This window comes from Nicotiana attenuata, chromosome 11 (assembly GCF_001879085.1).
Source record: "Nicotiana attenuata strain UT chromosome 11, NIATTr2, whole genome shotgun sequence".
Taxonomy (NCBI): domain Eukaryota; kingdom Viridiplantae; phylum Streptophyta; class Magnoliopsida; order Solanales; family Solanaceae; genus Nicotiana; species Nicotiana attenuata.
The window spans coordinates 25,146,648-25,162,581 of record NC_031999.1 but is presented as its reverse complement, the minus strand read 5'-3'; the positions used below and the strand labels follow the sequence as shown (position 1 = coordinate 25,162,581).

The 15,934-nt window shown below is 39.9% G+C and overlaps 1 pseudogene; it reads right to left on the bottom strand.

The window, feature by feature from the left end:
- LOC109234768 lies at positions 5,208–7,900 on the bottom strand (annotated as a pseudogene).

The following is a 15,934-nucleotide window of genomic DNA, read 5'->3' as shown; positions in this document are numbered from 1 at the left end:
CTTATTCCCCGAATATCAGCTAGAGTCCACCCAATTTCCTTTTTCCGCTTTTTGAGCACCGCCAATGTGGCATCTACCTGCATGTTAGTAAGACAAGAGGAAAGAATAACTGGTAAAGTTGAATTAGGGCCTAAGAATTCATACCTGAGGTATGGAGGCAATGGCTTCAACTCCAACACTGGGGGTTCCTCAATTGAAGGCTTTGTTGGAGGGGTCTTTCTATATTCAAGATCCAAAGAGAGTTTCCTAGGCTCATAAGAATAAGAGCCCATTCCATGTAAAGCATTCACGCACTCTACTCGACCCTCATCATCATTGACATCAAGATTCAACAATACGGCCTCAAAAGGGTCCTCCATATTGATCATTGCACTGGTATCATCAATTATCACAGCCGTGACAAGATCCACAAATGAACACACTTCTGTACAATTGGGCTGCTTCATTGACTTGCACACATGAAAAATGACCTTTTCATCACCCACCCTAAAAGTGAGTTCCCTTGCTTCCACATCCACTAGAGCCTTCCCCGTAGCAAGGAAAGGTCTCCCTAATATGATCGGGACCTCATAATCTACCTCACAATCCAAGATCACAAAATCAGCTGGCAAGATAAATTTGTCCACCCGGACGAGCACATCATCAACAATACCCAATGGTCGCTTCATTGATCTGTCTGCCATTTACAATCGCATGGAAGTTGGCCTCGGAGGCCCAATACCCAAAGTATTAAAAACTGAGTAGGGCATTAAGTTGATGTTTGCCCCTAGATCACATAAAGCTTTAGCAAAGTCTGCACTCCCTATAGTGCAAGGGATAGTGAAAGCACCGGGATCCTCTAACTTCGGAGCCATTGAATGTACTATAGCACTAACTTGGTGGGTCATCTTGATAGTTTCACAGTCCATGGATTTTTTCTTTGTCACCAAATCTTTCATGAATTTAGCATAGCCAGGTATCTGCTCTAAAGCCTCTACCAAAGGAACATTAATGGATAAGCTCTTCATCATGTCAATGAACTTTTTGAATTGATTCTCATTTTTCTGCTTGGCTAGCCTATGAGGATAAGGGGGGTGGCCTAGGCAAGGGTGCCTTGGCTTTTGTCACAACCGGCTCCGGCATGTCAATTACGTGCTCCCTAGACGGGTTCACGTCATTTTGCGTTTCCACCTCGTCATCTTGAATGTCGATCCTCACTTCTTCGTTCATATTTTCATCAACCACATGCTCAACCACCAAAGGAACTTCATCTTCTTGCAACTCAACTTCATCACCCAAAACTTGCTTTTGTTCGGAAGCAATCACATCACCGCCTCGTCCACTCCTAGTTGTCACAGCCATAACATGATTGTTCCTTCCCTTTGGGTTCACTACCGTATCACTTGATAGAGCACCCTTAGGGCGTGTATTTAAAGAGTAAGAGATTTGTCCTAGCTGGACCTCCAAATTCCTAATTGAAGTATTATGAGAAGCCAGTTGCGCATCGGAGTCCGCATTCTTTTTCATCATCTGTTCGAACATCATTTCAATTCTACCCATTTCATTGTTGGATGTACTAGGACCCTGGGATGGAAAAGGTGGTGGGTTGCTCGGTTGTTGGTACATTGGGGGCCTTTGAAAGCCTTGCCCCTGATTTCCTTGGTTATTGTTCCATCCACCCTGGTTGTTGTTGTTTCCACCCCAATTGTTGTTGTTGCCCCAGTTTCCCTGATTGTTCCGGTTCTTATTTTGATTTCCCCAATTGTTGTTCCCTTGTTATTGATTGTTCCAGTTATTGTTGCCTTGTTGTTGGTTACCCCAATTGCCCTGGGATCGCCATTGTTGTTGTTGGTTGGAAGAATTGCCTCTTTGGCCTTGGTAATTATTCACATATTGCACCTCTTCGTTCTGCCCATCATAACAATCATCTTGGAATCCACCACAATCATTGTCAAATTGATCCAAATTCCATTGGTTCTGTTGACCCCTCTGTCTTCTATTGTTCACAAGCATGTTAACACCCTCCATGGCATTTACTTGGCGAGGATTCTGAACTTGTTGCAACTGCGCCTTTGCTAATTGGCTCATTGTTGTTGTAAGTTCTACTATAGCCTGACCATGGTCATGTAGTTCATTGTGCAAATGTGTTACTGTGGGGTCACCCTATGGTACATTGGCTCTACTTTGCCAAGCGGAGGATGTGTCAGCCATTTCATCAAGAATAGCACAAGCTTCATCATAAGGCAGCTTCATGAAATTTCCCCCAGCCAATTGATTCACTATGCACTGATTCGTTGTATTGATGCCCAGATAGAAAGTCTGTTGTATCATAGCCTTGGTCATATCATTGTTGGGGCACTCTTTCACCATAGTTCTGTATCGCTCCCAAATCTCGTGCAATGGTTCGGTAGGCTCCTGCTTGAAGGCTAAGATCTCATCCCGTAGTGCTGTCATGTGTCCCGGTGAGAAAAATTTGGCAATGAACTTATCCGCCAACTCATCCCAAGTTGTGATGGAATGGTTGGGAAGTCGCTCAAGCCAATCCAATGCTTTCCCCATAAGTGAGAATGGGAAAAGCCTCAATCGAAGTGCATCCTCGGACACATTGGTTTGCTTGCTCCCCCAACAGGTATCTACGAACCCCTTGAAATGTTTGTACGCATTCTGAGTGGGAGCACCCGCGAAATACCCACGCTGCTCCAATAATGTCAGCATCACGTTGGTTATTTGAAAATTGCCCGCCCGGATCCGGGGCGGAACAATAGCACTCGCATAGCCTTGGTTGGGAAGAACTCTAGGAGCCACTCTTGGAGGTGGCGGAGGATGGTCTGGAATATTGTCATTTGTTGGCCTGGCAGCCTCTACGTTGTCCTTGAGGTACAAGAGGCACCTCTTCATCTCCATTGTCATCTATCTCCTCCCCCGCATTCACGTTTCTAAGAGGGTCATTAGCATTTAATGCCATTTTGTACCTAATGTATTGACACAAACAAATTAGTAATAAAGAAGGAAAGAAGAACAAAACACAAATCTATCTAGATAGATAGCTAAAACCGTTAGCTCCCCGGCAACGGCGCCAAAAAGTGATCGCGGCCACTACTAATTGAGTAGCGAGAGAGGGTCGGAGCAGCTTCTACCCGATTTAGGGTCGGGATCGATATCCACAGAGAGCTAGAATTTGGAATCGAGTATCTATCTAGTGTAGAGTTGTGTATGTGTTTCAAATTACACTTCTAAACATTTTTGGGGTTTTTGTTTTACTTCTACTATTTATTAAACTACAAATGGTAAATGCAACTAGATTAAGCTAAGAGTTATAATGCTACGGGTTGTTCAAATGGTTTAAAAGGCACTAGGGTAGTGACTTCCGCCTAGGTGGTCAATTGACGGGTACTTGAGTCTAAGGCACGTTTGACATATTTGGGGAGTATGATATAACCGTTGCACTACTTTACCCACTCTACACCTCTCGGTGGTTTGAGTGATTTTGCCCGAATTGACTTTCTCAAGACCAATTGGGTATGCAAATTTGCACGAGCAACTAGGGTTCAAGTCGGGTGTTACGATCTCTCGGTTTAACCCTTTAATTGGGGCTATCATTTCTCTTGAGTACGCCCCAATTCCTTGTTGGACTAATTCTAGAGACTTAGGCTCTCTTTCTCAAGAAGAGCAAAAGTCAACTAAACACAAACTAGTGTTTGCAACCACTAATTTAACAATTAAACATGGAATTAGCCCAAATATCAAACACCCATAGTCAATTTAGCCCTAAAATACAAGACCCATCAATTACCCACACTAGGGTTGAGCCACAACCCTAGCTTATGGGTCTAGCTACTCATAATTAAAGAAGAAAAACAAGAAATAGATGAAGAACAATTCATATTAATTAATTACTAAGATAAAATAGAATATTCAATGTTAAAATGAAGATAAAATTGCCCAAAATAACTATGAAAACCGAAGTCACGAGCGCAGCTACCAGTCAAATCTATCTGCCTGACCTAAAAATGGAAAGAAGCTATTTATACTAAGCTGACTATTATGGACAAAAATGCCCCTGCAGGGTTAGTGCGGAGCGCACAAAATGGACTGCGGTCTGCACTAGGGCTTTGGACTTGACAAAACTGCTCTCTGAACTTGGGCATCGCGGACCGCGGAGAATGGACTGCGGCCACGGAGGCTTCTACTGCGGTCCGCATTAAATGGATCGCGGACCGCATTGGCTTGACACTAGTAAATTGCAACTCTCTGATTCTCTTCACTGCGGACTGCAGAGAATGGACTGCAGCCGCGTTGATCTCAGTGCGGACCGCACAAAATGGTAGTGCGGCCGCACTGCCTCTTTGCCTGGAAATCATGCTCTCTGAATCTCCTAGTGCGGACCGCACAGAATGTAGTGCGGCCGCACTGGCCTTGTTTTGCCTGAGCTTTGTCTTGTCTTAGTACTTGTGCAAGTTTCACTCCTTTTGAGCTGCTTTTTAACATCTTGTCACTTTGTTGATCAAACCTGCAATCAAGCACAACTTGTGAGCCTTTTGGAAATATTTTGTACAAATTCCTAATCAAAACATAAGCAAGAAGGAGTATAAAAGGTATCAAAATCCCTAGTTATCATTATTTACTGAGTTGGTGTAGTCACGTTACCCCATGCACCTTGTGTGCAGATTCAGGCACTTTTGGATCCAGTGGCGGTTGTTGATCGAGGCTTCTGACTTAGGAGATTATTGAGGTATCTACACGGCATTCGCAGGCCTTGACTCTCCACCTTACTTTCCAGTTGTATTTCAGTTGCTCCCTTAGACATTATAATAGACTATTTATTTTCCTTAAACGCTCATGCACTCAGTGACACCCCGGTTTTGGGCTGGATTGTATCTATTCTTGGAATTTCTTATATTTCAAATAGTTCTTTAACTATTAAAAGCTTCCATAAATATTTTCAAACTTATTATTATCATGTTGATTGTTGACTTGAGGCTGGCCTAGTTCCACGATAGGCGTCATCACGACGGGTCGAATTTTGGGTCATGACAGATAGATATTAGTACCTTCGCGCGTAATTGTTTCCTAATTCCGGTACTTATTTTAAAAAATTCTTTGGTTTCTCTCCATCCATATAGCATAGATACATTCAGTGTACACCATTCTGAAGATTTGAGCTTGCTACGATTTCCCTTTGGCATTGTGAATAGCCCATTCTATATGTTGGTTCCAAGTCTGCACTGCTAACCCCTTTCTTTGTAGCCATTGTTGCATTTTGCTCCATATAGACTTAGTAAAGTCACACTCAGTAAAAAGATGATCCATTGTTTCCACTTGATTCTGACATAGTATACAATTAGGAGCAACTGTTAATCCCGTCGCTAGTCGATCAATTGTAAATAGTCTCCCTTGTAATTGCAGCCATATTGTAAAAATTGCTTTGGGCCTGGCATCATTTCCAAACATAAGACACTTCCAAGGCACCATCATAGTTATAATATCATAACATTACTCAAATATTTTACAAAAAATAATCATTCAACTCTAACGAAATTCCTTGCAGGAAATACCTCTCACAGATTGGACTAAACATTGAGCCTAATTGTCCAATCTGTAAAAGCCCTTGTGAAAAATCAATAGAGCATATTTTTCTTGAATGCAAGGTTGTCCACAAAATTTGGACCTACCCCCAAAGAAACCACCTAATTAACCAAATTGGGAAACATTGGCTTATACAAATAAAGGATTTCAACCTTCCCCTTAAGCATGATTTCCTAAAATAGGACAACTACTTTTCCTTCATCATCTGGCAAATCTGGGTTAATAGAAACAGTAATAACCACAATAACACGTCCAACCAAATTAGTGGTTACCAAATCATGCAAAGGGCCATTAAATTTAAACTACTCACAGAAAAAATCTCTATTCACCCTCCCAAATTCCTTATTAAAATCAACTGGTTCAAACCCCCTAAGGGTTGGCTCAAACTAAATGTGGATGCCAGTTTTCATAACTATAACCAAAACTGTGGCTTATGTGATGTTTTTAGAAATGTAAGTGGCAGCTGGGTAGTTGGTTTTTCAAAACTAACACATGCAACTGTCTCACTAGCAGCAGAATTAAAAGCTCTACGAGAAGGTCTAAGAACAGCAAAGGAGTGGAATCTCTTTCGCTTGTAATAGAGACAGACTGCTCAGAGGTAATCCAAGCAATACAAGTTGGTAATAAATTATTTAACAAAACTGTTAATAAATGCAGGTCCTTAATGCACCAGCAGAGGGTTACTCTCTAACACAATTTCAGGCAGGGGAATAGGATTGCTCACCAACTCGCAAAAAGGATCCTAGAAAGGGGCAACCATGTTTTTGGAGTGGCAGGAGAAAGTAAAGCACAGAAGACCAGTAAAAAAAGTTTTTGTTGAACCACCTTTTGATGTAATAGATTTTGCGGACGGTGATAGACTTGAATCTACTATCCATGAAAAACTACTATGTAATGAAGTTTGCCAACAGTTAGCAAGCCTAGGAAATAAAAGCGTCCTCCGTGATGCATCTAGCGTTGACTAAGTACTAGACGTTCCTTACTTATTAAAATATCTATTTCCTGTTTGCTCAAAAAAAAACTCTAACTAAACAATAAATGGCATGCAGTCTGAATTAATAAATTATAACTACTAAAGCAAATAAAATAGAACCGAAAATATACCATAAATTCAAAATCCAAAAAAAACAAATTATAACATAATACTCTTATGTAAAATTACAACATAAAGTTTCAAGATATTTTAAGTAAATATAATTCAAAAAGATAAAAACAAAAATCTATAACCTCATTCAACAATGAGATTCTACTTTAATGACATCACTCATTATATCCAAATTTATTAATAACTCATTGTTTCTAATATTAGGAGGTGTAGTTTCAATAATAGCACAATTATGCTAAATGTAGAACAACAACAACAACAACAAACCCAGTTTGATCCCAACAAGTGGGGTCTGGGGAGGGTAGTTTGTACGCAGACCTTACCCCTACCTAATGCAGGTAGAGAGGCTGTTTCCAATAGACCCTCGGCTCAGGAAGGGCAAGAAGAAGAAGAGGAAAGCAAGAGAGGAAGAAAGATGGAAGATAAAAGAAAAAGGGAGAGATAAAGGATAAGTGGTACCAATAGCAACAAGGAATACAATACCTGAGGCGAACAAAATCACATAACATAATTAAATCTAAGAATATGAAGGGACATGCATACTACTAAGACTATCGGTGAACAACTATAAACTACTTACTAACCTTCTACCTTAATCCTCGACCTCCACACTCTCCTATCAAGGGTCATGTCCTCAGTGAGCTGAAGCAGCGCCATGTCCTGCCTAATCACCTCTCGCTAATACTTCATAGGCCTACCTCGACCTCTTCTCAAACTCTACATGGCCAACCTCTCACACCTCCTAACTGGAGCATCAATGCTTCTTCTCTTAACATGTCCGAACCATCTCAACCTCGACTCCCGCATCTTGTCCTCCACGGACGCTACTCCCACTCTGTCCCGGATATCTTAATTCCTAATCCTATCTCTCCTGGTACACCCACACAGCCATCTCAACATCCTCATCTCTGCTTCTCTCATCTTCTGCACGTGGGAGTTCTTGACTGGCCAACACTCAGCCCCATACAGCATAGCCGGTCGAACCACCACTCTATAAAACTTACCCTTAAGTCTTAGCGGCACATTCCTATCACACAAAACACCGGAAGCGAGCCTCCACTTCATCCATCCCGCTCCAATGCGATGTGCGACATCTTCATCAATCTCCCCGTTACCCTGGATAATAGACCCGAGATACTTAAAACTCGCTCTCTTGGGGATAACTTTAGCATCAAGCTTAACCTCTACGTCTGCATCATAGGTCTTGTCACTGAACTTGCACTCCAAGTATTCTGTCTTGGTTCTACTTAGTTTGAAACCTTTAGACTCCAAGGTCTGTCTCCAAACCTCTAACCTCGCGTTAACTCCGCTACGCGTCTCGTCAATCAACACTATATCATCGGCAAATAGCATGCACCAAGGCACCTCCCCTTGGATGTGACGCGATAATACATCCATCGCCAAGGAAAATAAAAATGGGTTAAGAGCCGATCCCTGGTGCAACCCCATCACCACAGGGAAATGCTCCGAGTCACCACCCCCAATCCTCACCTGAGTCTTAGCATCATCAAATTATGCTAAATGAAGAAAATAAATTATAAAAAAAAATATGAGCAATTACATGGAATCACAAAAAATAAAGATTGAAAAATGAGAATATTATCTAAATATTAAAAAGTAATATATTATTTTAACATAGTCAAATTTACATATAACGCCATCCAATAACAAAGTTCAACTTTACTGACATCACTCATTATAAGTCAAGTTTGTGGATAACTTATTCTTTCTAAGATTATGGGGTATAACTTTTTTAGAAAATTAGAATAATAACATAGCTAAGTGTAATAGAAAAATAAAGAAAATAATTAAGAAAGAAATAAAATATGAGAATTATGTAGAAACACATAAAGTAAAGGTTGGGAAATGAGAAATAAGGAAAATAAAAGATAAATAATATTAAAAATAATATTTGAAAAAAAAGATTTTAAAAAGTTAAAATAAAAATAAACCAAAAAGAAAAAAGAATAGAAATAAAAGGTAAATTAAAAGAAAAGAAAAGAATTCAAAAAATAACCTTGTAATTACAGCATGTAATTACCAGCAATTCTCAACCTCCCTTGTGAATTGGAGAGTGTAATTACACCCCTCAATTACTTTCAATTACATGCTGATCAAGTAATTACTTGGTCATACAAACATGTCAAAACTGTGTAATTACAACCAAATTCAATTGCAATGTGACTTCGAAACATGCCCTTAATTTATGGTTACTGAAATCTATTTTACACTTTAAATACAGCATGCCCAAGTTTTACTATATACACCACTTGTTTAATCTGACAACTAAATAATAGGCATTGTAGATAACCCCAATTAAAAGGGGAAAATGACAAATCTAAAATACCGAAATATCAAACGAAAAATAAAAAAAACTACCAAACATATTATGGTTAAGGTAGACTGCGTTTTTTTTTCAGAACTGAAACTGAAAAATCGAATCAAAAATAATATGAGCAAAACCAATTATAATCTAAATTTATTTCAAAATAGAAGAATCGTAGCCGAGCTCCAAACATTTCAGAATAAGTTGACCCTGGTACTCCGAGTAATGTCATTTATCTTGAAAAAGACAATTCCATTTCTGGAGAATAAGTTATAGTGATGACGCATGATAGTGGTGGGAAGCAAATAATAGGGCTTTATGGGTCACACTACATCAGAATTTAGGTGTGGTTTCTCGTTGTGTGCCAAATGGATAACAGAGCTTGGCATATATCAACAACTTATAGGCTTACCTTACCTCAACCTCCCTCCCAGCAACCCAAGAAGAAACACATAATGGGACGAAGTTTTCATAAGAGGACAGAATATCGACACAAGAAATCATACTGTTCAAAATTTCATAGTTAGGGTTCCACCAATTTCGTCCGACACCAATGCTTGAAAGATCTTTATCACATCATCAATATCCCTAGCTTAAAAGGTGAAATAAAATCACGTCCCAGAAGCATATGATGCATTTACTGTCACAATTTTCACGAACTCATACTTTTTAGCCTTAAAACAAAGACAACCAAAAAAATCAATTACCATCAATATTAATAATATATGTAATACAGTAGTAATTACTTTAGACCAAAAATAATGCGGCAAACACATACATTCTGTGTATTCCTGTTTTTGCTCTGGATTCGTCAGGTAACTCCGAATTGGCCCAATTGAGGGATTAAAAGAAGCACCTTGATAGACAGTAATATCAAAACCCTAATGCACAACCAGCACCAAAGATTAATGACAAGTACGACGAGTAATAACAGAGTAAAGTATACAATAAGTTGAGAATTGTTATAAATCCAATGTGTGTGGATGTCACTTTCAATGTATGTAGATGTTCTCTTCGTAACTGTCTTTGGCAAATTCAATACCAAATGAGTTAGTTCATTAATACATGTAACCTATAAATTGTTGGAAAAATAATTTGCTAACTCAAAAAGAAATATTCAAATTAATGTCTTGGTTCATTCTTCTAATATTATTTTAATAGATCTTTATTATACCAATCAATTGAATATATTTTAATATATATATAATTGAATATTTGAATAGCTTTGAATATAACAATTTACTAACCTTAAATGGCTATCATTATGACTTTAAAAAAATTGATGTTTTATTAACATGAATGAGTATCAAAATCAGTTATGTTTTAGTAACTTTGAATTTGACCAAAGATTGGTCTTGTATGACTGTTTCTTAACGTCTATTTTGATAACATATCATTAACTTTAATAATAATGATTCTTTGGTTTTAAATGTTTATACTGTTTGATGGCAGTGAATCCTTAATGGATTTTAACATTTCTTTTATTACATAAGAAGTCCATTTCCTTTGGACTATATATAAAACTATTTGATTGTGTTCATTATGATGGGGTGAACAAAGATAAAAAATTTCTTCTCTTTTCTGTTGTGCTGGGTTTTCTTTTATTCAATCTTTGTTGTTTTTGCTCCTAGTTATACTAGAAGACTTGTTGAATCCTGGGGGATACGCCTAATATTATTTATCACGGTGTGGGCGAAATATCCTTAAGGACAGTATCTTTGACACGTCTCAAGCTAAATCTTATTCTCCATAATCTAATATCTACCAAATTTTCCAACATAAATAGGATATTGTTCTCCTATGGAAGATACACAAGAAACATACTTGGAATAAGAAGAAAGTTCTGTCACGACCCGGATTTTCCACCCTCGGGAATCGTGATGGCGCCTACTAGTGAAAGCTCGGCAAGCCAATCAACTGAATTATTTGCCTTGTTTCCGTTTCTAAATTCGTTAACAGTTATAGGCTAACAGCTAATAATCAACAAAATCTAACAAGCGGAACGTTCAATTTCAAGTTTAATAATACTGCTAATACAATTCCATAACAATCTACCCAAGATTGGTGTCACAACTTCACAGACTGTCTAAGAGTACTACAAATAAAGGTCTGAAAGAAATAACAAAATACTGTCTCTGGGATTACATAAAAGAAATAGGAATAATAGATGGAGGGAGACGCCAAGGCCTGCGGACGCCTGCAGGACTACCTCAGGTCGCCTGATGAACAAATAGCAAAAATCTCACTGCAGTCCGAAATCTACAGCACTGGGATCTGCACAAAAGAGTGCAGAGTGTAGTATCAGCACAACCAACCCCATGTGTTGGTAAGTGCCTAGCCTAACCTCGGCGAAGTAGTGACGAGGCTAGGACCAGACTACCAACTAAACCTGTGCAATTATCTTATGTACAGCGGAAAATAAAACAGAAATAAACCATTAAAGATGGGAGGGGGGACATGCTATGGGGGGATATCATTTATCAATAGTAATTCAAGAGAAAAGCATAAAGACAATTTAGAATTCACAGTACAAGAATAAAGAAATCGTAAGCAACCAATAGACACTTTTTTTTATTATCTACTGTTGTGGCGCGCAACCCGATCCAAATCATAAAAACATTGTTGCGGCGCGCAACCCGATCCAAATCATAAAAATACTGTTGCGGCGCACAACCCGATCCATATCATTTATCACTGTTGCAGCGTGCAACCCAATCCAATTATGTCATTGTTGCGGCGTGCAACCCGATCCAAATATAGTATTATTGCGGCATGCAACCCGATCCAAATATAGTATTGTTGCGGCGTGCAACCCGATCAAATTATGTTATTATTGTGGCGTGCAACCCGATCCACATATACAGTGCATCACCAATCACAAAGAGAGTCCTGACAAGGGAATCGACAGTATAAGTAAATACGTCCCGGGAAGGGAAAATCAGCTATAACCAAACTTGTTCCAACATCTAACTTCCTCAACTAGCACCAATACTCAATCATAAGCAATTTCCACGAGAATAATCATAATCCTTGCTCAACACGGAGAATCAACAACTTAGGCATTCGTAGTATTTATTAAGAACACAACAAATTCAATTTTAGACTCACGGTCATACTTGACGCCAACGTATAGATACTCGTCACCATGCCTATACGTCGTACTCAACAAGTAACACGTAGCAAATAGGACACAACTCCTAATCCCTCAAGCTAAGGTTAGACCAAACACTTACCTCAAACTTCCACGGCCAACTCAAGCCTCAAACACCGCTTTTCCTTAAGAATTCGCCTTCGAATTACTTGTATCTAGTTTAAATTAATTTAACAGCATCAATAAATGCTAAATAATCCAATCCCAAGGCTAAATTATAGGTTTTCCATCATCTTCCCCAAAAAGTCAAAAATTGACCCCAGGCCCGCTTGGTCGAAACTCGAGGTTCGGACCAAAACCCGATCACCCATTCACCCACGAGCCACAATATGCAATAAGTTTCAAAATTCGACCCCAAAATGAGGTCTAAATCCCAATTAATCAAAAAGCCCTAACTCTACCCAAATCCCCAATTTTCTCCCATTAAAACCCTAGGATTATTGATAAATGTTGATGAAAAACATTAGAGAGTCGAAAGAAATCAGTTAATGGACACTTACTTATGATTTGGGAAGAAAATCTCTTGAGAAAATCGCCCTAGGTCTTCTATTTGTGTGAAAATTTGAAAGAGAAATCGCTGAAGTTTTATTTTAAAACACCCCACTGCCCGACTCTCGCACCTGCGGTGCTTGGGTCGCACCTGCGGAAAATTGACCGGTTCTGCGGAAATGATTAGGCGCGCTGGGGCCGCATCTGCGAGAGGAGATCCGCTCCTGCGGAACCGCTTCTGCAGAAACTTGTCCGCATCTGCGAGAGGCTGGACCGCACCTGCGACCCTATATGCACACCAGCGAGCTCGCACCTGCGGTGCTTGACTCGCAGGTGCGGTTACACCAGAACTGATGCAACAGCAGTGTTTTCCTAAGTCTAAACACCCCGAAACTCACTTGAGCCCTCGGGGCTCCAAACCAAACATGCATGCTAACTCAAAAACATCATATAAACTTATCCGTGCGATCAAATCGCCAAACTAACAACTTAAACAATGAATTTAGCATAGAAATCTAAGAAAAATCTCAAAACTTCCAAAGTATCAGTTTTCACAACAACGGGTCCAAATCACCTCAAACGACTTCCGTTTCTTACCAATTTTCACAGTCTCATCTTAATTCACATATAAGACCTGTACCGGGCTCCGGAACCAGAATACGTATCCGATACCATAAAATCTTAAACTCATTTCATTTCCAAAACTCATAAATAATTCCAGAAAATAATTTTCTTTAAAAATTCATTTCTCGGGCTTGGGACCTCGGAATTCGATTCCGGGCATATGCCCAAGTCCCATATTTTCCTACGGACCATCCGGGACCATCAAATTACGGGTCCGGGACCGTTTACCCAAAATGTTGACCGAAGTCAACTAAGGTTTATTTTAAAGTCAAAATTCATCATTTTTCATAGATTTTCACATAATAGCTTCCCGGCTACGCGTCTGGACCGCGCACGCCAAACGAGGTGATGTTGAAAGAGGTTTTTAGGCCTCGGAACACTGAATTTGTTTCTAAAACAAGTGATGACCTTTTGGGTCATCACATCCTCCACCTCTAAAACAACCGTTCATCCTCGAACGAACATAAGAAGGATGTACCTGAGTCGGGAAAAAGATGGGGATAACGGCTCCGCATATCGGACACGGACTCCCAGGTCGATGCCTCAGCAGGCTGACCTCTCCACTGAACACGAACAGAAGGGAAACTCTTCGATCTCAACTGACGAACCTGCCGGTCTAAAATAGCTATCGACTCCTCCTCATATGACAAGTCCTTGTCCAACTGGACAGTGCTGAAATCTAACACGTGGGATGGATCGCCGTGATACTTCCGAAGCATGGACACATGAAACACTGGATGTACGGCTGATAAACTCGGCGGCAACACAAATCTGTAAGCCACCTCTCCCACTTGATCAAGAATCTCAAACGGGCCAATGAACCTGGGGCTAAGCTTGCCCCTCTTCCCAAATCTCATCATGCCCTTCATAGGCGACACCCGAAGCAACACCCGCTCACCGACCATGAATGCCAAATCACGAATCTTACGGTCGGCATAACTCTTTGCCTGGACTGAGCTGAACGAAGCCTATCCTGAATGATCCTGACCTTGTCCAAGGCATCCTGCACTAGATCCGTACCCAACAACCGAGCCTCTCCCGGCTCAAACCATCCAACCGGCGACCGGCACTGCCTACCATACAAAGCCTCATATGGAGCCATCTGGATACTCGACTAATGCTGCACTGTGGGCCGGGCCAAGCCCGGGACCGCGGTCCAAATGGGCTAAACGGGCCTGGTGGGCCGGTCCCAAATGGTGCACAAGGCCCGTGGCGGGCCGGTCCAATTCAAGGAGCCCGGGACCGCTAAACCCGGGACCGGCAGGCGGGCCTGGGCCGGTTCAACCGGGCCCAACGGGCCTAACGGGCTCCAACGGCTATTTTTAAAAAAAAAAATTTAAAAAAAGACCAATTGTCAGATTTTTAAAATCTAGCCGTTGGCCTTCAAAATTTATCCGTTGGCCACTTTAAAAAATAGCCATTTGGCCCCCAAACTTTATATAATTACTCTTTTTCCCAATTCTCAACTATAAATACCCCCTCATTCTTTCATTTTTACTCACCAATTCATCAATCTCTCTCAATCTCTCTCAATCTATATCTAATTTCTCTTCTATAATTGCATATTTTATTATTGCAATTTCGTGAAAACTTGTGAAGTTGTTTAATTGAAGTATTCAAGTCTTCAACGATTTTCAATTTTCAAGAAGTTTTTCGGCAATTCGGTAAACTCGTTCCAACTCTTAAGTTTTAAGAATATATTTTTGTGTGTTTTAGTTTGCATAATTGTAATTAATATGGCATTTTCTTTGAAAAAAATATTTGGTGGTAAGGGAAAAGCTAAAATTTGTGAAAGTAGTCGCCAACCTACCACCCTTCCCCCGGCTCCTCGACCCAGACATGTTACCCGTCCTGCTGCTCCTATTATTCTTGATAGTGATAACCCTTGTTTTCAATTTTCCGATAGTGAATTTTGCCATAATGTTGTACCAGGTCAACAATTAAATGAAGAAGTTATGAATGCTCTTTATCCTAATCAAACTATCTTAGAAAATGATGAGGAAAATGAGGATGTAGATGAAACCCAACCGGATTTAGATGATACACCTACTAGTCCTATTAATAACCCAACTGATGCCCCGCCCGACCCACCTGTAGAAACCCCTACTTTTAAGAGACAACCTTCTAAACGCCTAGAAACATCAATAGTTTGGAATTTTTTTACTCAAGTAAGAGAACAAAATAAGGCTAAGTGTAAAACTTGTGGGAAATTGCTGGCGCATAAATATACTGGAGACCGTATCGGTGCGGGTAGTTTGGCTAGGCACATAGAAACACACCCTAGAGATAAAGTTAAATATTTACAAATGAAAGAGCAGCAAGAGGGGACAAGTGTAGATACTGCGGTTAACCCTAGTACAGGTTCAAATCTAGTTCAACCAGGAATTAACACTGTGACCGGTGGTATTTTATATTACGATCCTTATTAAGATCGTGAAGAATTAGCAAAGATGGTTACCGTTATGTGCTTACCCTATACTTTTCCTTCTAACCCTAATTTTGTGCATTATATTAGAAAAGTTTTTAATCCTACTTATAAAGGTTGGCCTCGCGCAACAGTTAAGAGCGATATTTATAAATATAAACATGAATATGAACAATATTTGCGGTATTTATTTACTCATATAACTAATCGGATTTCTATTACTACTGATATTGGTAGAAGTAATAATGA